Source organism: Gopherus evgoodei, chromosome 11, assembly GCF_007399415.2.
Source record: "Gopherus evgoodei ecotype Sinaloan lineage chromosome 11, rGopEvg1_v1.p, whole genome shotgun sequence".
Taxonomy (NCBI): Eukaryota; Metazoa; Chordata; order Testudines; family Testudinidae; genus Gopherus; species Gopherus evgoodei.
Window position 1 is genome coordinate 15,921,385 of NC_044332.1, and position 23,293 is coordinate 15,944,677.

The 23,293-nt window shown below is 43.4% G+C and overlaps 1 protein-coding gene across 13 annotated transcripts in view; it reads right to left on the reverse strand.

Annotated features, from left to right (window-relative positions):
* Window positions 1-23,293, reverse strand: part of MAP2 (microtubule associated protein 2) — a 342,751-nt gene that overhangs the window by 138,218 nt on the left and 181,240 nt on the right. For all 13 annotated transcript variants that reach the window (XM_030580175.1, XM_030580178.1, XM_030580185.1 and 10 more), the window contains one exon: window positions 2,323-2,395. The gene's annotated coding sequence lies outside the window, so the exon portion shown is untranslated. The remainder of the gene's footprint in view (window positions 1-2,322; window positions 2,396-23,293) is intronic.

The following is a 23,293-nucleotide window of genomic DNA, read 5'->3' on the forward strand; positions in this document are numbered from 1 at the left end:
GAGCAGCCCACTGGCAGCCCTGGGACGACTGTCAGAAATTAGAGCTTATGCCGAGAGCAGTTTCAGCTGCAGTTTCTGCAGCAACCCAGAATCCAGAGGACGCATCTCCCTTCCTCCCCTCTCAGGAGCTGTAGCACAGAATCTTCCCCACAGCATATTAATGAAAGAATCCTAGAATCTGGGACACAGAAAATGATGATCTCAGAACAAAGCTCCAACTCCGTTAGGGCTAGAATGTGCCAGGGAAACACAGGGGCATCTTGAGAGGTGTGAAGTTGCACTGCCCATTGGAAGCTCCAGCAGGGACTATGACAAAAGGAGACAGGACTGGATGGTGCAGAGGATGTCAGGGGCCATTGCTTCATTTACTGTGGCGGCTCAGAGGGAGGAGTCAGGGAATGCAGATAGAGATTTTGTCTTTTCCTTGTGCATCAATTTAATAAATCCCTTAATAGTTAGATGAACCAAATTTGTGCCCTTATGCCACCTATGAACTTGAAGGGATGGGAATGATTCAGAAAAAATACTATGCAAAGGGAGATGCTCCTTTTGTTCAACAAATGGCTGGGTTTCTGTCTGTTCTTCAATATAGTTCTGCAATGTTGAGTCTGGTGTTGTGTCAAGTAGGCTCCTTTCTCTCTCTCTCCATATATATATTGAATGGCTCTTACGTTATTAAAGTGTTTTCATTCTTTATTGTCAACTACCATATTTGCATTTTTCTAATGCTGGAGCTGTTGTTAGCCATTTTTAATCTTTAATTCTCTCGGTAGTCTGAGAAGTAGGGCATGGATTACTTAGCGGGGAGTAGGAGAGTGTTATTTCAGTCACAAGTGAACAGACAAAACTTGCAAGACATAAAATACTCCATAATCCTATAGTCCATCAACTGAAGACCCAATTTACGCTGGATTTGGCAAAATCAAGACGATCGCCAAAACACAACCCATCAGCTTTCAGCAAAACAAAGCTTGCCTTTGCTGTCTCTGTTCTACAGACCTCCGAATAACTCTTCTTTGTTAATTACTACAACAATTTATTACGTTTAACTTCACAAAGAGATGTCCAGTGTTCTGGCTTGGGTCGTCAGCTGGAGTAAATGGGCATGACTTCACTACTGTAAATGACGATTTTTCCTAGCTGAAGATCAGGCTCCCTGTTTTTACTGTGACTTTTTAAAGGATTCAGAGTACATGGGTTTCTAACCTTCCTGAGCAAAGACAAGACATGTTAGGCACAGGAAAGTACCAACTAGCCCAGCCTTGCTTTGGATCATTCTATGTTCCTGCTTTTCCCAACATGCTCAAGTGTTCCCTTCTTCAGGCATCTCAAATTCCTCTATACTCTGGGTCCTGTTCCTCCACTGCCAGGCACCTCATGCCGTCATTTACATCTGCACAAAGCAAGGGCAACGGGGGTGCAAAATGCTACTGAAACAGAATGGCAGTGCTTTGCATCTGCTTGGCAAAGGTGCACATGGCTGTTCATTCAGTCCAAGTCCCCTTCCACTTCCTAAAGTTTAATATTCTGTCCCTTGGATTTTGATTCCATTTGCGACTGTGAACAAAGCCTCTCTCTGCTCATAATCTAAATTGAATTGATAGTCATGTAGGGTGGCAGCTCTAGAAATCTAATGTCTCTACTTATCCACAGAACTTGTGTAGCACAGGATATATACTCATATTCCTAAAAACTGGCCTTAAAGTTTCTTCTTTTCCAAGAAGGAGAATAAGTACAGCTCATTTAATTAGCCTCATTATTTTAAACTCTAACATCTGTTGTGCTTGCTCTGCCTTCGCCAAATCATTGAAGTCCTTTCTATGGTATGACTGGTCTCGACTGCTAGATAGGGCACTCCGGATAGGTCAAACAAGTGTCATAGGCAGTAACAGTGCCTCCTCTTTTGTATTGTATCCCTTGTGAATAAAGGTATCTCATGTTTTTTTCCTGCAGATCTGTAAACTAGGTTGCTGCTAGGCTGAAGAAGGGAAGATAAGTGTTCAGACTGCAGTGGGTGTGACACCTCCCACCAGCAAGATATCAAAGGCCTTTCAAGTAAAATAAAATGGAGGGGGCAGAGAGGAAGGAATGAACCAATGTAAAACAAAATATGCCACAAGCCATGAGGAGTTTTCTGCTGCCTCCTTTCAGGAATTTTCCCTTCCTGTGAAACCATGGGAACAAATGTGATGGGAGTTAGTCACATTACCCATGTACTAATGGAAGCCACGCAGGCTCAGACCTACGGTGATAAGTGCAGTATATTGAACAGAACAGAACCAGGGCTGTGGGACTCCCAGTTAATAAATGAAAAGGTCTTACCTCCTTAAGCAGAGGGGAAAGCTTCAAGGCTGCTGTGTCCTGTGGTTAAAGAACCAGGAACGCTCTCTGGCTCCTGTGAAGAAATATAAACCGATATATTCCAGTTATTCTCATATGACATCACAGGGTGTCTGATACTATATACACTTAATAATGTCCCTACCCAGGCCATTTCCCCATCACTATTTTCCAAAGATTGGTAATTTAAGATACAGTAACCCAGATCTTCCGCTGTGCCCAGCCTTCTCTGAATGCAGCAGGTAGGGGTAGCACCAAGGGGCTGTTTGTAGACTGGCTCTGGTAGAGATGTCTAAGAGCTGTTCTAAAGGAAGCCAGTTGGTAATGTCCCAAAAAGACCTCTGTCAGATGGGGATGGCTGCAGCAGAGCATGCTCCAGCCATGCCCCTACACTGGGGAGCCTATGAACTATCTATCCTGTCTGAAGATTTTCCCATCTGGGGGGAATCTTGAGCAGTGGCGATACAGCCATTTATGGTGCAAAGAAAGAGTGGCAGAGGACAACATCCTGGCCTGGTATTTTGCAATCTCTCAGAAGCTGAAGGATCATTCTCCCAACTATCGGTTTACTCTCCTCCACTCACAAAATCCTCACGTTGCACTAACTAGCCTGCTGGCTGAGAAGGGCCAGAGAGAATTCCCACTGGGGTCTAGCCGTGCTGCTGCTTAGTTAGACCTCTGAAGAGAATTATCTGAGATGTATCCTCACCCCTACAGGAGGCTGAGCATGGTGCTGCTTCCTCAGCAGAGCACAGAAGGAAACGATCAGGCTGAGGTCTCAGATTCAGATTTCCTTGGTCTGGGTTGTCCTACTAGAAGACCACCTGGGACTGGTCGCAGACCTGTTGTACTTTAACTTTAGTATGTCACTCATTACATTGGCCAGGTACGTAGTTAAACCTGAAGTGTAGAACAGCTGACTGGGTTTGCTACTCCTGAAGGTCCTGTTGATGCAGGGGATGCTTGCTGTGATTCCTGATATTTTTTAATACTAGAAGTGAGGACGAAAACATCACACCCTACCCTTAACCACTGCCACCAGCTCTCCCATTCATTTCAGGTTCCACATCCACAGCTGCCATTGTTCTTTCTTAATTCCTCCCTGGCCTTGACTTAGCCATCCTCTGGGACTCTTTTCTCTTCCTCACCATCCCTTTGCCCATCTATCCCCTACTTCTTCTTTCTCCCTTGCTACTGTCTCACCACTACTGCCGTTACCACCTTCTCTTCTGCAGCTCCTGGCACTGGGGTCAGCTTTCCTGTATTTTATGCCTACTGACATTCTGGGCCATACCTCAGCCAGTGCCCAACACATCCCATGATAAGATCCTGTTTTCAGTTGCTTATAACTTTATCAAACTAACAATTCAGGCTAAAATCTTCCATGTCCGATGTTTGCCTCATAGCATGTGATCACGTCCTTAAAGACTATATTGTAATATAAAAAGGGGCTGAAATAAAGCCACACAGGCAGCTTTCATTTGGGCGTTTCCTAACTTTTCAGTGCCTGACTACATCTTCAATGCACTTTTAATGTAGGTTTGTGTGTGTGTGGTGTTGTTTCATGCTCCTGGCACAGGTTTGTGTCAATTACAGTTGTATATCAATTGGTCTCATTAATTTTTAGCTTTGGTCTCCAGCAGTTGACAGGCTTTGTTTCTTAAATATACCTCTACCTCAATATAACGCTGTCTTTGGGAGTCAAAAAATCTTACCGTGTTGTAGGTGAAACCCTGTTATATTGAACTTGCTTTGATCCACCAGAGTGCACAGCCCCGCCCCCCTAGAGCACTGCTTTACCGCATTATATCCAAATTTGTGTTATACTGGGTGGCGTTATATCAAGGTAGCAGTTATTATACCTTGAATAGGATGGTTTCATAAAACTTTGGTGGCAAGTTAATATTAAAAGACTTCTTTGTTCGACTAGATAGAATCCACCATTCACCTCTGTGCAGTAATTAGTTACAGTGGAATTAGAGGAATTCATGGAACCAAGGCTCCAGCCTGCATTGATTTTACCCATCCACTGGATGCAGAGGAATTTTATAATAAACTAATTAAATTTGCTCTGGCTCAGCAGAACAATCGATGCTGTGGAGACAGATGAGCACAGTCAGCACTTACAGCCCTACTAGGCACTCTGATGCATGGCTGATGCAAAATAATGCTAAAAGGTCTGATCTAGAGGAGGGGGAATATATATCTATATGAAAAGCTATAAATGGTAGACTGAGATTTTAGACAAGGATATAAACTAAAGTAGGGACAGATCTGTAACCTGTAAATTGAGTCACAGGACGGCATTAACAAGAAAATTAGTATGGCAGGTGAACAGGTTTTTGTTTTAAATAACTAGTACTTTCAAGCTGTCCCCTAAGGCCAGAGTTGGACATATGCTCTTAAATGCCCTAAACGGTATGAAGTCCATATTATTTCTTGCCACTTGCAAATATTTACTGCACTGATAAACTGTCTGCACCAGAACAGTGGAAATCCTGAACTGCAAAAATGTGTCAGGCTATAATTTATCACCCACCTCCCTTAAATCCATCCCGTCCTCTTGTTTTCGAACACAATGGGGCAGATCCTCAGCTGGTGTACATGGTGTACAGCTCCAAATAGAGCTGTGACCATGTACAGCAGCTGATGATCCACCCCAAATAGTTCATGACCTGCTGTCACTATGACCTTGAAAATGAAAACTTCCTTTATGAAGATTTGCCCACTTACCACAATGAAATAAACCCTGCCCAAGTTTTGCTTGCAAATAATGCAATAACTTTATCCCAGTACACTGAGCAGATGATCTGTTGACACAGATTATTTTTGTGTGCCTGTGAAGCATAATGCTGAATAATGCGTAGTAGGTAGAACCCTGGACTGGTTCTCAAGAAACCTGTATTCTGTTCCTGGCTCTGCCACCACCCTGCTGTGTGGTCTTGGGCAAGTCATTTCAGCTCTGTGCCTCAGTTTCCCCATCTGTAAAATGAGAATGATGATCCTTCCTTTCTAACTCTGTGTAGTTGTTGCCTATCAATCCTCATTCTCAAAGGAAATCTGCACACTTTCAAAAGACAAGCCTAGGAATTTAAATTCACTACTACACTAGACACTAAAAATCATGAACTAAATGGAGACCCTGGATATATGGCTTATAACAACAATCTGTAACCCACTAACCCCCCTTTTTGTCCTATGACTGCAGAGGGGTTAATGGGCCACTCTGCCTTGAATGGTCTCTTTACAATATGTGCTAACTGCTTATGCTAAACAATCTGTTCCACCTTGCATGTAGCTGTGACATTCAGAGTACCTTCCCCAGACCTGAAAAAGAGCTCTGTGTGAGTTAAAAGCTTGATTCTCTCACCAGAGAAGCTGGTCCAATAAAAGATACAACCTCACTCATCTTGTCTCTCTAATTTCCCTTCTATGGCACTTTGAGCTCCACTGATGTGCTCATTCAATAAAAAAAAAGCATCTATCCTTTGCTACAGATACTGAACACATCATTACATTTGTTTTTAATTTGGACTACTGTAACACCCCTTTCGACAAACAACGGAGAGGCATAATTACCTAGTACCCAAACACATAATGCAGCTTACACAGGCTGTTTATTCTTATCTGCCCACTACTCCCCTTGCACCCCTTGGAAACATGGTGTGTTGTTATTAGTCACTAGTCTATTTGTCTAATGTAGGCCCTTATCCTGCAAGCTGCTCCATACAGATGGATCTCTGCACTCTTGCAGAGCTCCATTAGCTTCACAGAGCTGCTTGCAGTACTGGAGATTAGGACTGTAAACTCCTCTGGGCCGGGACCTTGTTTTTGTATATACTCCACCTGCAGAGTGATATACAAATAAGTAACTTATTTTATAACTTTTTCTCTAACAATACTTTATAAAGTGGGGCTGCAAATGGGCTCTGATCCATTAACACAGAAGCTTCCATCATATCCTCCCCAGAGTACAGACTGATTGCAATAGGGCTGTTGTTTTTCCTCACAGTAGCAGAGAGCTTAGACCCAGGTGAAAAACTTCATTTTCAAACAGAATGTAAGAACCTTCCTAAACCTGTAGGACCTCATTTAGGATACACTGTTATTTTTAATTAATTTGCCAAGTGCACTAAAACGAAGGTCAAACAAATCTGAATTTCAGCTGGTGCTGACGAGAGCTCCAGCAAAAGATTTAGACCTAGAGTCCAGATAGCGATGGTATAAATTGAGGTTCAAATGAAATCAAGAGAGTTATACAGATTTACACCAGCTGAGGAGCTGGCCCTGAATTTTGGAAAGGTTTGTAGTGGGACCTTTGGTTCTACTTCTGAACCAAAGATCAGTGCCAAGCACCCTCCAGTCTGAGAAAGAGTCAGATCTACAAGGAAACTATTGTCACCCATTTGCTGTGAAAATCTCCTCTACTGGCTTATGAAGGGTGTATAATTCAGTGCACTTCTCCTTGTTACCAACATTTCTGCCACTAAGAGCTGGATTGTTAACACTGTTGGAAAATACTCACTGCTCAGCCAATTTATTCAAGCACTAATGCTCCAAAAACAAGCAGCGCAACACTTGCCAATATAAATCTATTTATTCTAAAAGCTATTAAATTACTTCTGTGTTACAAATGACTGGATTACTCAAACACTTTTTCATTCCCAGTGGAATGAAGCACCTATTGGAAGCAGCACCACTTGTCCAATGACGGGAAAAAGATACAGTCTAAAAATCCCCTTTACCCTAAAGTGATCCATGGAAAATTCTTCATCAGGCAAGAAACCTGAGAAAAGTTAGCTGGTGTGAAAAGACACCTCTGCACCACAACTATTCATCTGAACACATAGTGACTGAGAGCCTGCAAAGGAGACTGAAGCAGAGTTTGGTTGCAATGGTGTGGAAGATTCAAAGCTCTCTTGGCACCCAAGAATCCCTCAGCTGCAGCCTGAAATATGCTGCAGACAGTGTTTAATCATTTATCGAATGGAAGGCTAGTACCATCACCGACACTGGCATCAGGGGGAATTTTTTTTTCATCCTCTTGGCAGGAAATAACTTTGCTACATTAGTGGGAACCCATGAGAAAGTAGCAAAGAAATGAAACGGAGAAGGAAGAAGATGGCAAAGGGTGAAATGAGTACATCAGTTTTTTTCACAGCTTGCCTAAACAGCCCAGCTAGGACCCCGAGGGGACTGGAGTTTTTAGGAAATGCTCACTATGTTATAGAGACACAGATAACTGCTGCAGTAAATGAAACTATAGGGTGTCTGCTTTCTACAAATGGTACACCTATACCTCGATATAACACTGTCCTTGGGAGCCAAAAAATCTTACTGCGTTATAGGTGAAACCGTGTTATATTGAACTTGCTTTGATCCATTGGAATGAACACCCCCGCCCCCTCGGAGCACTGCTTTACTGTGTTATATCCAAATTCATGTTATATCAGGTGGCGTTATATCGAGGTAGCGGTGTATATCGTTTTTTATGAGGCGCAAAGGAAATTGTAAAGATGATAATTAGTACAGATGTACTTGCAACCTTTTGCAATGTATAGCAAGGTAGATGGATCATTAACATTCCATTTTTTCCCCTTTGTAGCCAGCATAGGTCTGGGACTGTTTTCCAAACGTTGTCAAGAGGGATTTTAATACATTGCTTGAAAGATATGCCTCCTGCTATTTTATTTCTATAATTTCTTGTATAATGAATGCCTATAAATTCCTACTGTAGCTTAAGAGACTAGTAAAATGAATTGCTGACTTTTTCTTTTCCTCTGTTCATCAGCAAATCATGAAGAGTTTAAGTCTTTTTAAGTCCTTGGTCAGAGACAAAGTAAAAACATTTGCACTAGGAGTCCTAATATATGTTTGGTCTCTCAGAGAAAAGTATAAGATTTTCACTGCCACTTGAGTGCCACTGCTGATACATGAGTGGATTGCAATTTTTGCCATTCACTCTTAGGAGCCTTAGCCTACCTGAGATGGCCATGAAATTGGTAGCATTTATCTGGGGTAGGAAAGCGAGTCAAGGAAGGATACCAAAAAAAAAGAACTAAGGTAAACTTTCATATTCCCTGACCCAAGAAATACAGACTGTGCTGTGCCGACATCCATGGAAATCTCACAGGAAAGCATAACTCCATAGGGTGAAAGAGAAAATTCCCTTGAAACTCCTTTTCAGGGGGGTGGGAGGGAAGAGAGAGAGAGAGAGAAAGACACGTAAAATGAGTCCCTTAGTAAGAGGGAGACCTACAGTAGTGCTGTAGACTAGAGCTTAAAGTGAGCTGAACTCTTCCTGGTTTGCTGATGAACAGAGAAAAAAAGCATCAGCAATTCATTTTACTAGACTCTTAAGCTACCATAGGAATTTATAGGCATTCATTATACAATAAATTCTAGAAATAAAATAGCAGGTGGCATACTTTTCAAGTAATGTATTAAGATTCCTCTTGACAGCATCAGGAAGAGGAAGTGATTATTTGAGACTAGGTTATCAAGAGAAATCTGGGTAATCATTACCATCAGAATGCCATGTTGTACTTATCTCAGAGTCACACATTGGAAAGACTTTGCTTCCACTTCTGGAGCCAGAAACCCCACCTCAGGGCTGTGGGCATTCCTCATGTCTGGCCATTCACTTATTTTTGTGTTACCACTCAGTACCGAATACTCCCAAAATTCCAGTACCAAGGGGTTAATGAGAAATGAGTACATATGTGTTTGATTTGTATAATTAAAAAGGAGGAAAGAACCCTAATTCTGGGAGAATAACTGTGCTAGAGAAATTTTAAATACCATATTTAATCTTTCCTTGGGCTGAGAACCTTTCTGAAATATGATAATCCTCGGTGAGGTTATGACTACTAAAGCAAAATTCATGCTGACATGATGAAGTTCTTAAACAGAGCTTGTCTGGTGCATAAAGCTGTGATGCACCAGGGCTCTCGCTGTCTGAGCTGTGAGTGATATCAGCAGCAAAGAAAATACACCAGTGTCAACCACTTTCATGAACGTGCAGCAGCCTTTAGGAGGGTTGTGCGGCGCCTGGCAATCAAGGAGGCTGAAGAGGAGTGACTGAGAGAGAAAAGTTCAGTGAGCAAAGAGGAAGATGCACCAGGCTTCAAGCACCAGGAATGTGCCTGGTTCATCTTCTGGCCCTGTGCCTCGCCCCCGCCGTGGCAAAAACTGTCACTTGAGAAGCAGACTTTTTAGTCACTTGTAATGCTGCAGCGTGACGCAGCAACCAAACTACTTTGGTGCTCACATCATTGTCTTTCAAGACGGACGGTCGCCATCTCAGATAGCATGATAATTACTGCAGGAGGTCCAGAGATGGAATAGATTAGAACAGACTACATCTTGGGATGTCAAGAGGGGGTGCTGTGCTGGGAAAGAGAACGGATCTATGATTGGGAAGAAATGAACGGGGACTTCTGGGCAATGCCACTCCCAGCCTTACCTCCCACCTAGCTGGAAATCACCTGCCTTTCTCTTTTAACAAGTCTCAGGATATATCTACACAGCAGGATCCCACCACATCGAGTCTCAGAACCCAAGTCTACAATCCAGGGTTACCTTCCTCCCTAGGCTTCAGAGCCTAAGTTCCAGCCTGAGCCCAATTGCAGCCTACACAGTTCTTTTTAGCACTGTAGCATGAGCCCCTCCAAGCTCCAGTCTGGAGACCTGAGCTCTGAGACTGGCCGCTGCAGGATCCTGCTTGCTGAGCTGACGTATCATAAGATGCTGGTTCCCTTTCCTGCTCCTGTGGCTCCTGCCCCTGACTCATACAGGAAAGAAGTACCATAAATCCAACCGCACAGGCCTTGGGGTAAAAGAAAACACATAGCCAGCTGATTTTTAAAAACGCTAGATATTCCCTAATTTAGCTTTCCCATATATTCCCAAACCTACTGAATAGTCACAGTAGCATTGTCAATGCCTAGGGATGCAGGAGGTTCTCCAGAAAGATTTGGGGAGGAGACTCATTTTGAGGGAAAAGCTTCTTCTGCTGGGGGGCGGAGGCGGGCGGAAGGAGAGAAGATAGAGAAAAAGGCAAGACTACTTCAGAGGGGAAATACAGAAGCTTCATTGATTTGGCTCCCTTTCCTTTCCCGAGCATCCTTTTCTTCTTCCCTCCAGAGATTCCTACGCTCCGACTTCAAAGGTAGGCAGCTCTTCGGATTGCTGTATGTCACACTGAGAACGATATGTCAGTGACCTGACGTACATGCCAAATAGTAAGAAAGGGTAAAAATACATTGTACTTCTATAGATGTTTTTATTTTTTTAATCAGAAGGATCCCACAGCAATTTAAAAGAATTAATTAATTAAGTCTTACAAGATGACTGTAATGAAAACATAACAATCCCCATTTTATGGGTGAGTAAACTGAGAAAGAGTAAGTGACTTGCACTCACTCACACAGTGAGTTATTGTCTGAGCTGGGGCTAGAATCAAGATCTCCTGATGCTCAGTTCCCTGCTCTGACCAATAGGCTAACATACACAACCCCATAGTTGTCTCTTATGCGATGTGGTGTATAATTCCGAACTCAGTCTTTTCTGGCGTGTGTATTAATGCAAACTGCATTTTATGAAGAAGGGAGTACACAATACTATAGTCTGTACTATAGAATTAATAAGCATTTACAAATTACTTTTAATCTTCAACGGGTTTGGGAATATGTGCGAAAGCTAAATTAGGGAATACCTAAAGCATTTTTAAAATCATCTGGCTATATATTTTCTCTCACTCAAAGGCCTGTGCAGGATTTATGGTAATTAAGTCTTGTCTACACAGATATTAGCCACCACAAGGTGAGCTGCACCTGGGCAAACTGCACTGCAGCAATGTTAAACATGTTTACACTTCAGGTTTGCCCTGGTGCAGCTATACTTATGGCAAAGCCTAAAACACTCATCTTAGAGGTAGAGGAACACAAAAAAATATTTCTAATATTCTCTATACATCATCTAAGGGCTGATCTACACTGGCAATTTACAGCGCTGCAACTGTCTTGCTCGGGGTGTGAAAAAAACACCCTCCTGAGTGCAGCAAGTTTCAGCGGTGTGAAGTGCCAGTATAGACAGTGCACCGATGCTGGGAGCCACGCCCCTCAGGGAGGTATTTTTAGAACACTGGGAGAGCTCTCTCCCAGCGCTCTGCTGTGACCACACACGGCACGTTAAAGTGCTGCCAGTGTAGTCTACCCTGAAGCTACTCCTTCTGTAAAATATGTGGCAGATACAGAACACAATGTGGTGTGACACACAGGTTTTACTGGGTTCACTTGAGAGGAACTACATAATTTACTCATTCCATAGCACCTCACACTAACATATATTACCTACACGTAAATTAGCAACTGCAGAGATGCTGAGAGGGTTTAAATCTCTGAGCTTGTAAATCACCTTCAAAGAGTTTGTCTCTGTTAGCAATCTGGAACGGGGGAGTGGCTCTGCCACGGGACAAAGCAGTTAATCAAAGGAAAGGCTCTTTGGGAGCCAAGAACCGTAGCCTCCTGTTTTTTTTCCAGGTCTCTGGATCTTTCATAGAATCATAGAAGATTAGGGTAGGAAGAAACCTCGGGAGGTCTTCTAGTCCAACTCCCTGCTCAAAGCAGGGCCCATAGGGTCTCAAGATATCACCTCCCTTCTTTATCTCTTTGATATAGCATAGTCTGAATTTTCTGGGTTTTTGGAAATCCAACTGATACAGCCAGGCTTTATCCCCTCTGACAACTGAAACACCAAGTGTGACCTGACCTGACCAAGTGACCTGACCTGACCAAGTGTGTCTCACCTTGCGTAAGAACAGATATCCTACTGCACACAATTTTAAACTCTTCAGAAACCTTTAGAGAAGTTTCTGGAATGTAGAGACCTTCCCAAATGATGTCTTAGACACTCTGTCCTGGTCCTCAGACTTGGAGTAATCTCCTCTTTGCTGGAGTTGATTGCCTGGCTGAGAAACTGCATAAAAATTTATTTCAAGTGTGCAGTACTGAGGCAATCTAGGAGGTGCTGACAATCCCACACCTCCTCTGAACTTTTCTTTGCTGTGCTCCATTACGGGACCAGGGAAGAGAGCAGGCAGGAATTTGACAGAAGTGCTTGCTGGCTTCCTTTTATGTCAGGCTGAAAATCAACGTTTGCATACAATAAAAAGAGTACCTGACCCATTCTAGACATTGTGTTGGCAGACTGGTCTGGCCTTAATGCAAAGATCTCTTTGACCTGCCATCCACACTTCAAGAGGCTGAGTGAGGGACCACTGGAAGACCCAGAGGCTGTGACTTCCTCATAGAACCATCCAAGTGAACCTAACACCTGGAGTGAGAATGCTTCATGGGAGAGACAACTCAGAACAGGGTGAAGAAAGGAGAAACATAGCTGGGCTTTTTTGAGGAGGCAAGTGTGTGGGTCAGGACAGATGTCTTGTACAAAAGGAGATGACCTTAGTCTCAGTAAGGCCGCCCATAGCAAAAGCATCATAAAGGCAGTTAAATGCAGCACAGCAGTCAGACACAGTACATGCTGCTAAGGCACTTATCAAAATGCACTTCCATTGCCTCTGCTAAGGAACATCCCCAGTGCTCTGTGCACTTGAGGAAACCGACAGGAGACCATGGGTGAAAGGCATGAAGGCTGCCAGTGATGCCTCCATAAAGTCCATTAACAAGCATTTTGGGGGAGGATCAGCTCCTCCTCCTCTTCTGGGCAAGATGAGCACCCAAACAGGATAAACGATGTTGTTTTATTCTCTGGTTGATGAAGGCTGATGCTGGCAAAAAGCCTCCCTCCCCTGTGTTGTTGTGTCAGCTGTCTGCTGCCAGAACACCCACGCAACGAAGTTCCTCTTAATGTCCACTGGATAGGCTTGTGGAGAGAAGGGAACATTTTGATAGCTTTTGCCAATGAAAGTCACACCACATGCAGTTTTTAGGGTGGTTCCCAGTACACTGCTGCCAAAATCGCTGGACTTTTATTAGCACCACATCTGTGGGTTCTGCACACAGTCACTGCACCAATGTAAGTGGTGTTGAGGGAGAAAAGAGGTGAGCTCTGTCCAGGCAGATTGCAGAAAGACAGTCACTGAATTCCTGAGACCCACCCCGGCCTGCATCTGCATAACATGGAGCCTTATTTGAATTTTCATTATTTGAAAAAAGTACTGGCGAATACATTTCCCCCAAATGACAGTGAAGCCAGCCCATTTGGGCTGATAGGAAAACTTCAAGCTTCACATGTTCTCATCATAGGCAGGTATAGGAGGAATTATACAAAGTTATAAATATACTGACAGGATCGGATATAATTTTGCTGTAAAATAGGATTTCAAACAGGGACTAGTGCCTCCAAAGCAGTCAGAGTGCTTTTTGGGAGGCTCACAAACAAATGCTTGGATTTTCCCTGTAAAGTATGCACACTCATCAAATGAGCTGGGAAAGGGTTTGAACATTGATTGAAAGGGTCACCAGCTTCAGTGAGATATAGACAAGCACAGTTCTTTTATTCATAGATTTTAAGGCAATTATAATCACCTAATCTGATCTCCTGTAAAACACTGCCCATAAGAAAGCATCTGTGTCCCAGTTCAACGCAGGTACCTCTGTCTCTTCCCTTCCCTCACCCATGCCCTTGGAACCAAGAACATTAGTTCCTCAGTGCTGCTACCTTTCATGAGTCCTGGAAGACGCAGCCCCTGTTCATTTTTAAACCCAGATCCCACGCAAACTATGTAGAATTTTGCCCTCTCTCATTTAAAAGACGAGCTTGCTGTATAAGCTCTCTCTCATGCAATGTAGTTGTTTATTTAAAAACTGTGCAGTCCCTATGGCACTGAATGATCAGTAGTTGATAGCGAAAGCCATAATTTAACTAAATTCAGCAGCATATACATGATTAAGAAGTAGGCTCCCAGCTGATTACTTGGGGCCAGCCTCTCCATAAGGAATGCACATTTTTACATGTCCTTATTCAATTAGTAGGGATGTTGAAAAATCAGGAATGTTTTCTCTTTACAGTATTCATTTCAGATTGTTTTGTTAAAAAAAAAAGTATCCATGCCACATGGTTTGAAATAACTGGGATTTGCAAGAACAAGGAAAACATTAGCCCTTTGGTTTTATTAATCAGGGACACACCCTTCTGCCATTCAGTGCAATGTAATGCTAAGAAGTACAGAAACTATTTTCATATTAAAAACCACAAACTATGCTGCAGTCACTGTGTTTCAGAAAAATCTCCTGTGACTTCAGTGCCTGAAAGAGCTTAAGACATCAACAACTCTTCATCCTTTACAGCCACCTGGGCTATTAAGATGAGCTTCTGATGAAGGTCACCTTTCCCTGCATTTGATCCACCACCATCCACTGACTCAAAGCCCAGGAGGCAGATACATTGTGCTTTGGCACAGTGCTCACACCTGTTTTGGGGCAACTGTAACAGTTCATTAGATTAAATTGTCAGTGTTACCAGCCAGGGTACACTGCCTCCCATGCACGACCTGTGACGTACAATGGAACGTAGGTCATAAGACTGGGGCTGGCATAGCTACAGCATTATTATGAAATGAGCATCAGCTGTGAACTGAGGTCCAGAGCATGGGCTCAGCTAAACATTCGTTCTAGGTACTTTTTAGCACATGCCTAAACTTAAGCATCTGAGTAGTGCCATTGATTGAAGTCAGGCACATGCTTAAGTACTTGGCTGAATCAGGACCTAGGAGAAGAGGAACCCTGGAAGAGCTGAAAGAAGAGCCCATAGTGCCAGTACTGCTGAAAAGTAGGTTAGAAATAAATTGTTTTAGGGGAGAAATGAGCAATTGCGAAGGTGGGACCAGCGAGCTTCATTCTCCAAGCCCTTCAGTGTCATTCGCACGCAGTCCCCATTTTCTGCAGGCAGGCTAGGTTCCCATGTAAGCTGTAACCAAATCACCAATTCTGAAAAATACTGGTTACCATCATTCACATACAGGAGAGTTTTCTCATTTAGAAAATACTTTCTTCCCCTTTCCTTATAAACGTGTTGTGTGAATTTAGTGCTTGTGCAATGTACAGCCATGGAGACCTCTGGCCACAGGCAGTGGCCGTGCAAGTTTTCCGAACTTTCCTCAGTACTGTTCATTCCCTCTGTAGCATCTGGCACCAGTCATTGTCAGAAGACAGGATACTGGGCTAGATGGACCATTGATCTGATCCAGTATGGCCATTCTTAAGTTAAGAAAAAATATAAAAACTCCCAAGAAAGGGGATTGTGTATGGAAGATATATATTTAATGGTTTTGTGGCAGTGGGATAAGTTAAAAGGAGTTAAAGAATTCTGCAAACAGAGGCTGTGGCAGTATTTGCTCTTGATAAAAATCAATCACTGTGCTGTGACAGTGAGAAACCAAAAGCAATACAGAATATGCAGTTATGGGAAGACAAAACAAATGGTGATCTCTGCACACACATAATGTACAATCAAACTATAGAGAATTTAAGAAGACGTAAGGGCACTAACACTACTGTAGACTTGCCCAGTTCGCCTCTTTCAGCAGCCTGATTTGCATTCCTCCCCTCTCCCACAAACCCACTTGATAAAACGCTGCCATTGATAATGCTAATGATTAGGGACCTCTTGACTTGTTCTGTTAAAAGTTTGTGTGTCAAGTCATGGAAGGTGCTGGATGCCACTTACCACCAGGATCAATACAATTATGTTTGTTAAATTCTTGTGCTAGAAACAGAGAAAAAAGATTGAGTGAAACTGCTGTTTGGAAATGTGAGCAGCTTAAATGTGTCAGCATCTGCAAAATATAAAGGGAAAAACTCCCAGAAGCATCAAACCCCAATTAAAGGGGAAGGTGTGTGTACAAGGAATTGGCTTTTTAAAAAATTCCACTAAAAATCCATTTGCCTTAATCGTCAAGGATTTAAATTCTGTGATGATTTTAAACATTTAAATTGCAAAGGTAAAGTAAATTGATCTCTTTATCTTTGGTTCTACGTTAAAAGCTAACAAGGAATAGTGAAAACCCGATGGCAAACAGCCATCATATTGTTGCACACTGAAAAGAAAAAATGTAGGAAAAAGGCGAATATAAAATTATTTAACTCTTTAGGTACAATATAAATTATATATACTGTATACATTTTGCAAACCATTTGTTTTATAGTTTTTGTTCTGTTACAGTCCTTAACAAAAACAGGACCCTGGATAAATTTCAGCTGAAGAGCAGTTATTGACTCAAATAGTTTTTTCCCTCCTTCTGGGAATCAACTGTTTGTTACAATTGACTGGTATGTTTCTCCCTATTCCTCAATTAACTATCCCCAATAACCTTTTCTATATTTCTCACTCAGCTTGTTGTGTTAAACTGTTCATTGATGTTTGTGCTTTGGAAAATCTCTAGCGCTACTTGCCCATTCTTATTGGTTACGTATGTTCCATATCCTGATTTTTATTTATATTTATTCCATTTTCCAACTTCCCCCTCCCAACAAATAGGATTATGTGACGAGGTGGCCTGAGACAGGAGGGGACTGGACTCAATGACTGAGGAGTTCCCTTCCAGTCCTATGTCCTAACCCAAACAGCCAGCATAAAATGTATCGTGTGCCTGTTGAAACGTTGGGAATTTCCCCCCTTGGTCTCATACTATGCTGTTTTGTAGTCGTTCCTTCTCTCTGTATTCAGTTCAGCAGTGTTCTGTTATTATACTTTCACTGGTTTACAGGTGAGCAAAAACAGACATGTCTATGATGATAAGAAGCTGGGGCACAAGAAAGTGATAAGCATTAGACACCCTATGTCTCCTCAAAAGCAGAACTGCATAGTAAATCCGATCAACCGAAATGAGTGACAAGCCAACAAAGAATGTAGGGTGAATACAGATTTCTAAATGTTCTCATGTAAAGCACTCCACAGAAAATTCTTTTCCTGTAGCACCACTATGTGCTTCTGATTTGTATCAGAATACGTTAAGATAACGTCACTTTTACTAAACTGACCAAAGTTAGGAAATTGGTCAGTTAAGGTTGGAAGTTGGCCTGGTTCTGCCTATGTAATGGGCCGTATTAAACCTTTTCAGCGCATTGCTTTCTCCAACAGCCAACAATGCTGGTTGCAGTATTTGCATGTAGACAGAAAAAGGAACGTCAAAAATAGTGTTATGACCTTGAGAAGATACATTTCATGTCACATAGGTCAAACTTTTATTTAGGCAATTCTTAAAATTAGTATGTAGGGACTTTGAAAAACATGTCATATTTAACCAATGGATTGTAACATCTTTTTCAGAGCTATTACAATCTATCATACAAATCAAGGAGGGATTTTTAAAATGGGCGTTCTTTACTCAGAAGGGCATAATAGCGCCGTTAGAAGCACTGTGCTGTATTATACAAATCCTTGTTAAGGGATGTAAAGAAAACCCAGATTACTGATCTATTTGGCCATAAGGGCTCTGTTTTAGAGAGCACTTAGGAACACTTTAGATCACATGTCTGGCAGTCTCATACAGGACAAAAAGACCTCAAGAAATTTCAGTTGTTCAAGGGTCACCATTTGTTTGCACTGCAGGTGCTTCTCCAAGATACCTCAACTGGTTTTAATTCTCATGTGCAAATGGATTGGAGGCACAGCGTTTGCAGTATGCAACCTTAGCCCATATAATCGTGATTTTTTTAAAAAATGACATATAGCAGTGAAATTTAAGGAAACAAAACAACTCCCCCATATTGCACTCTCTATGGCTGAGAGAGAAATATAAAACCCATAGCCATGCGCTAATTTTTAAAATCACAATATAGCTCAAATTTCAGTCAGGAGTGGATTTTTTAAAGGCAAAGTTAAACGCTTCAAAAATAAGTGTAAAATGAAAATGGTTACTGAACCTTTCAAACAGAATGGAATGGAATGGAATGTTAAAGGACAGGACAGAAGTAGGGTCCCACCAATATGGGTATACTTTCCCCAGGAAGAACTTTCTGCGTAGCCCCAACCTTTTGGAATAGTCTTTATGCTCACAGGAACTGATCAGGATAAGAAGTAGCTGTTTGGTGCGAAAATAATGAAATAATGCCACTGATGATTCGTATCTGACTTATTTAGGGCTAGATTCTGATGACTTTATTCATTCTCACGCCCAGTAGCACCTCACTCCACTAATAGTCCAACTGAAGTCAACGGGACCATTTATGGAGTAAAATGCTCTTCAACATAAGTAAGGGTCACAGAGCATGGCCCTACCATTTGGGAAGCAGAGGCAAATGTTTCTTTTATAACCCAGGTAGATAGCAGAAATACTCGGAGTCAAAGATCTAAAGATATAGAATCAATTTAGCTTCATTTATCTTAACTTGATGGCATCCGCCTGCTGTCAGTTCATCTTGTTTTTTCATACAAGAATCCTATTCCTGGCATCTTGAAAATTAATGAAGCAGGCACGCTTTCATATCAATGATTATTAAATGCAACCTCAGTTTTGGCATGTCCTAATGTCTGAGTGGTTCACTTTGCAACTTTCATCATGTCCTTTTAATGCAGGGTGGGAATGGAATATTAAGAATTACATGGAATAGTAGAACAAGCAACAGCCTAAAATCACGGGAGGGAAAGGATGAGCCACACAAATATCACTAGAATGTATCACGGTAACTGAAACAAAGCAGTGGGGATGTTAAGGATTCATCACACATCCAGCATGAAACCATTTATTTAAGGAAAGGAAATGTATTGTTAGACAAGAGAATTCTGGACAAAATTTTCCATATATATTTAAATTATTTGTGATGAATTTCCTTCAGCAACGCTCAATTTTTGTGTTTACTTTCCATGAACATTCACATGATGACCCAGTTTTGCAGACACAGATGTTCTCAGAAAGCGAGTATCAAAATCTTTCATATTTGTGATAGTAATGCCTACACTACAGATTCATCCACTCAGGGGAAAGGAACAGTTATATGTGACTTAACCTGCCCAATCCCAACATACCAACAAAGCTTGAACAGTTCAGATTGAATACTACTGGAGAAACGTTTGCAATCATCCCCCAAGTTTAAAAAAAATTGGTCAGACGTTTCTGAATTATGAATAAGTTTGATGACATCATGAGCTGCTCAGGAAACACCTATGAACCAAAAAGAAATTAAGGGTAAAATTTTCAAAAGCTGCTAAGTGACTTGAAAACTTAAGTCACTATGGAAAATGAGATTTAGGCTTCTAAATAACTTAGGTAGTTTTGGAAATTTTACTCAAAGGCCCCAATGCAGCAAAGTACTCAAGTGTGTGTTTAACTTTAAGAGGATTCTCACTGATGTCAGGTTACTCCTAGCCCTGTGTCTTCACACTTCTCATCCCATGATCAAGGAACAGGACTTCAGTGGGAAGCCCTGTAATGTGACCAGAGCTTAAAGTTTAGCACCTGCCTAAGTGCTTTGATCGATGGGGTCCTTAATCTGTTTTACAGATTATTTGTTGTGAATTATTCATTCAACTCTAATTACTACTAAGAAAAATAAGTCAAATGGTGAAAGTTACCTTTGATACTTGGGTACAATGTCTTGTGGAAGAAATTCACTCATTCTGAATTCATTTACCTCACCAATGGAGTTTTGGAATAATAAAGGCCAAATCTTGCCCTGGTTTGGAGGTATGTGTTAGGAGGTAAGTATGGGCAGCCTCTTTCGTCACAGAGCATACAGGGTTATAGTATAGATAATCTCCCAGACACTACAGCAACTGTGGTCCTACAAGTCTCTATGAGAAAGATACACAGATAGGCACCTATTTAGTGTACAAGAAAGCCACCATTACTAGACACATCACAGCCTCAAGGAGCATGGTCAGGTGCCCAGCCAAGATGTACAGTATGAGCTGAGGTGAAAGGAACGCAGCAGAGGTAGCCACTTCCTCCATGGATCACCTCACGCCCCTTCACTTTGAGCCATCCTTGTCCATGTAGCACAATGGGATTGCTGCTATCCTACCCACCTGACGCAGTAGCAGCAGATGAGATCGAGAGATTGCCTCTTAACTATGCTTGCATAGTGTCCAGGGGAAAGGGGCCTCCAGCGAGAGGGGCTACTGTAATATAAATGTTCACGACTGTAATATTTATTATTATTTGCAGATCCTAATGACGGATTGCAATGTGACACAAAGAGTTTACAAGGAAGCTACTAGCAACCAATTACACTCAGGCCTGGTCTACTCTACACCCGCCGGTCAATCTAAACTACGCAATTTGAGTTACGTTAGTAGCCTCAGTCGAGCTAGCTTAGATCTACTTACTGCAGAGTCCACACTACGCTATGTCAATGGGAGATGCTGTCCCGCGACATTGCTTCCACTCTCCCACCAATTGAGCATGTCTTCACTAGACCCGCTAAATCGATACCGCTGCATTGACTGCAGCAGCACCAATTTAGTTCCGTAGTGAAGACAAGCCCTTAGATTGAATTGTTAATGGAGCTACTCATCCAGCTCCCAGTAAATTTAAATGGGACTCGGCCATTTAATCCCTTAGGGAAGTCTACATTCTGCCCTTGGATATATGTTGGCAAGTCTCACTGAAGTCCCAGCATCCTATCCTAGTGCAGAAGATGACCTAATGTGAATCAATCATATCTAATTTCTGTGCTTCTGTGATCCTAAATGCATTTAACAAGGCTAAACGCCAGCTCAAAAACACATGCTGTATATTCACTGCGCTAATGAGATTGTGAACATGTGTTTGCACCTCTCGGGTGCCCCCTTCTCGCTGGATATGGCATTGCAAAGGATTTGCCTCTCGTACCCCCTGTGGTGACTACCTTCTCAGCTACAATGACCACTCTCAATGCCCCCTGGGGGTATGCTGTGGTTTGATCCCCAGCATACGTAACTCATAAAGACACATAAATGTCTAAGCTGCTTCTGGGGTAGCACAAACAAGCCCAAATAAAGATTCAAACTACAGTAGAACCTCAGAGTTATAAACTGACCAGTCAACCACACACCTCATTTGGAGCCAGAAGTATATAATACGGCAGCAGCAAAGACCAAGGGGAAAAAAAAAGCAAATACAGTACAGTACCACGTTAAATGAAACTACTAACAAAATATAGGAAAAGCAGCATTTTTCTTTTGCATAGTAAAGTTTCAAAACTGTATTAAGTCAATGTTCAGTTGTAAACTTCTAAAAGAATCACCAGAGTTACGAACATTTCAGAGTTACAAATAACCTCCATTCCCAGGGTGTTCGTAACTCTGAGGTTCTTCTGTAGCTTCGTATTAATAGTTCTTCTGCCGCTCCCAGGCTCCATATAGTTCGCTGTTTGTATTCTGCCAGTTAAACACTAGCCCAAGGCTTCTCTCCATCACAGAAGCCTGTCTCCTGAGTAGTCACTCCACAACTGACCTCCCTCAGTCTACTTATACAATTACTCACCCCTGAGGTGTGGAGCCTGAGGGCTTGTCTACATCAGAAAGTTGCAGCGCTGGTGAGGGAGTTACAGCGCTGCAACTTTGAAGGTGTACACATCTGCAGGGCATCACCAGCGCTGCAACTCCCTGTTTGCAGCGCTGGCCGTACTCCCGTTTTGTCTCGGGTGTAGAGGATCCAGCGCTGGTGATCCAGCGCTGGTAATCCAATGTAGACACTTACCAGCGCTTTTCTTGACCTCCGTGGAAGGAGGAAGCCTCTGGTAATCAAGCTGGTCTCCTTTCCCGGTTTGCTCTCTCGTTCCCGGAACCCCGAGCAAGCAGGTCTCCTTCCCTGCGGTTTGCAGGGTGGCTCCGGGAACGCGAGAGCAAACCGCGGCGAAGCTGGTTTCCTTTCCCGGTTTGCTCTCTCGTTCCCGGAGCCACCCTGCAAACCGCAGGGAAGGAGAACCGCTTGCTCGGCGGTTCGGGGAACGAGAGAGCAAACCGGGAAAGGAGACCAGCTTCCCCGCGGTTTGCTCTCGCGTTCCCGGAACCACCCTGCAAACCGCAGGGAAGGAGACCTGCTTGCTCGGGGTTCCGGGAACGAGAGAGCAAGCCGGGGAAGGAGACCAGCTTCGCCGCGGTTTGCTCTCTCGTTCCCGGAACCCCGAGCAAGCAGGTCTCCTTCCCTGCGGTTTGCAGGGTGGCTCCGGGAACGCGAGAGCAAACCGCGGCGAAGCTGGTCTCCTTTCCCGGTTTACTCTCGCGTTCCCGGAGCCACCCTGCAAACCGCAGGGAAGGAGAACCGCTTGCTCGGGGTTCCGGGAACGAGAGAGCAAACCGGGGAAGGAGACCAGCTTCGCCGCGGTTTGCTCTCTCGTTCCCGGAACCCCGAGCAAGCAGGTCTCCTTCCCTGCGGTTTGCAGGGTGGCTCCGGGAACGCGAGAGCAAACCGCGGCGAAGCTGGTCTCCTTTCCCGGTTTGCTCTCTCGTTCCCGGAGCCACCCTGCAAACCGCAGGGAAGGAGAACCGCTTGCTCGGCGGTTCGGGGAACGAGAGAGCAAACCGGGAAAGGAGACCAGCTTCGCCGCGGTTTGCTCTCGCGTTCCCGGAGCCACCCTGCAAACCGCAGGGAAGGAGACCTGCTTGCTCGGGGTTCCGGGAACGAGAGAGCAAACCGCGGCGAAGCTGGTCTCCTTTCCCGGTTTTCTCTCTCGTTCCCGGAACCCCGAGCAAGCAGGTCTCCTTCCCTGCGGTTTGCAGGGTGGCTCCGGGAACGCGAGAGCAAACCGCGGCGAAGCTGGTCTCCTTCCCCGGTTTGCTCTCGCGTTCCCGGAACCCCCCTTGAAGCCGCCCAACAGCGCTGCAGTGTGGCCACATCTAACACCACTTGCAGCGCTGGTTGCTGTAAGTGTGGCCACTCTGCAGCGCTGGCCCTATACAGCTGTACTAATACAGCTGTAACAACCAGCGCTGCAAAATTTTAGATGTAGACATGGCCTGAGTAATTGGGTGTCTTCCTGTGGCTTGCAGGTGATAGGGGCTTAGCCTC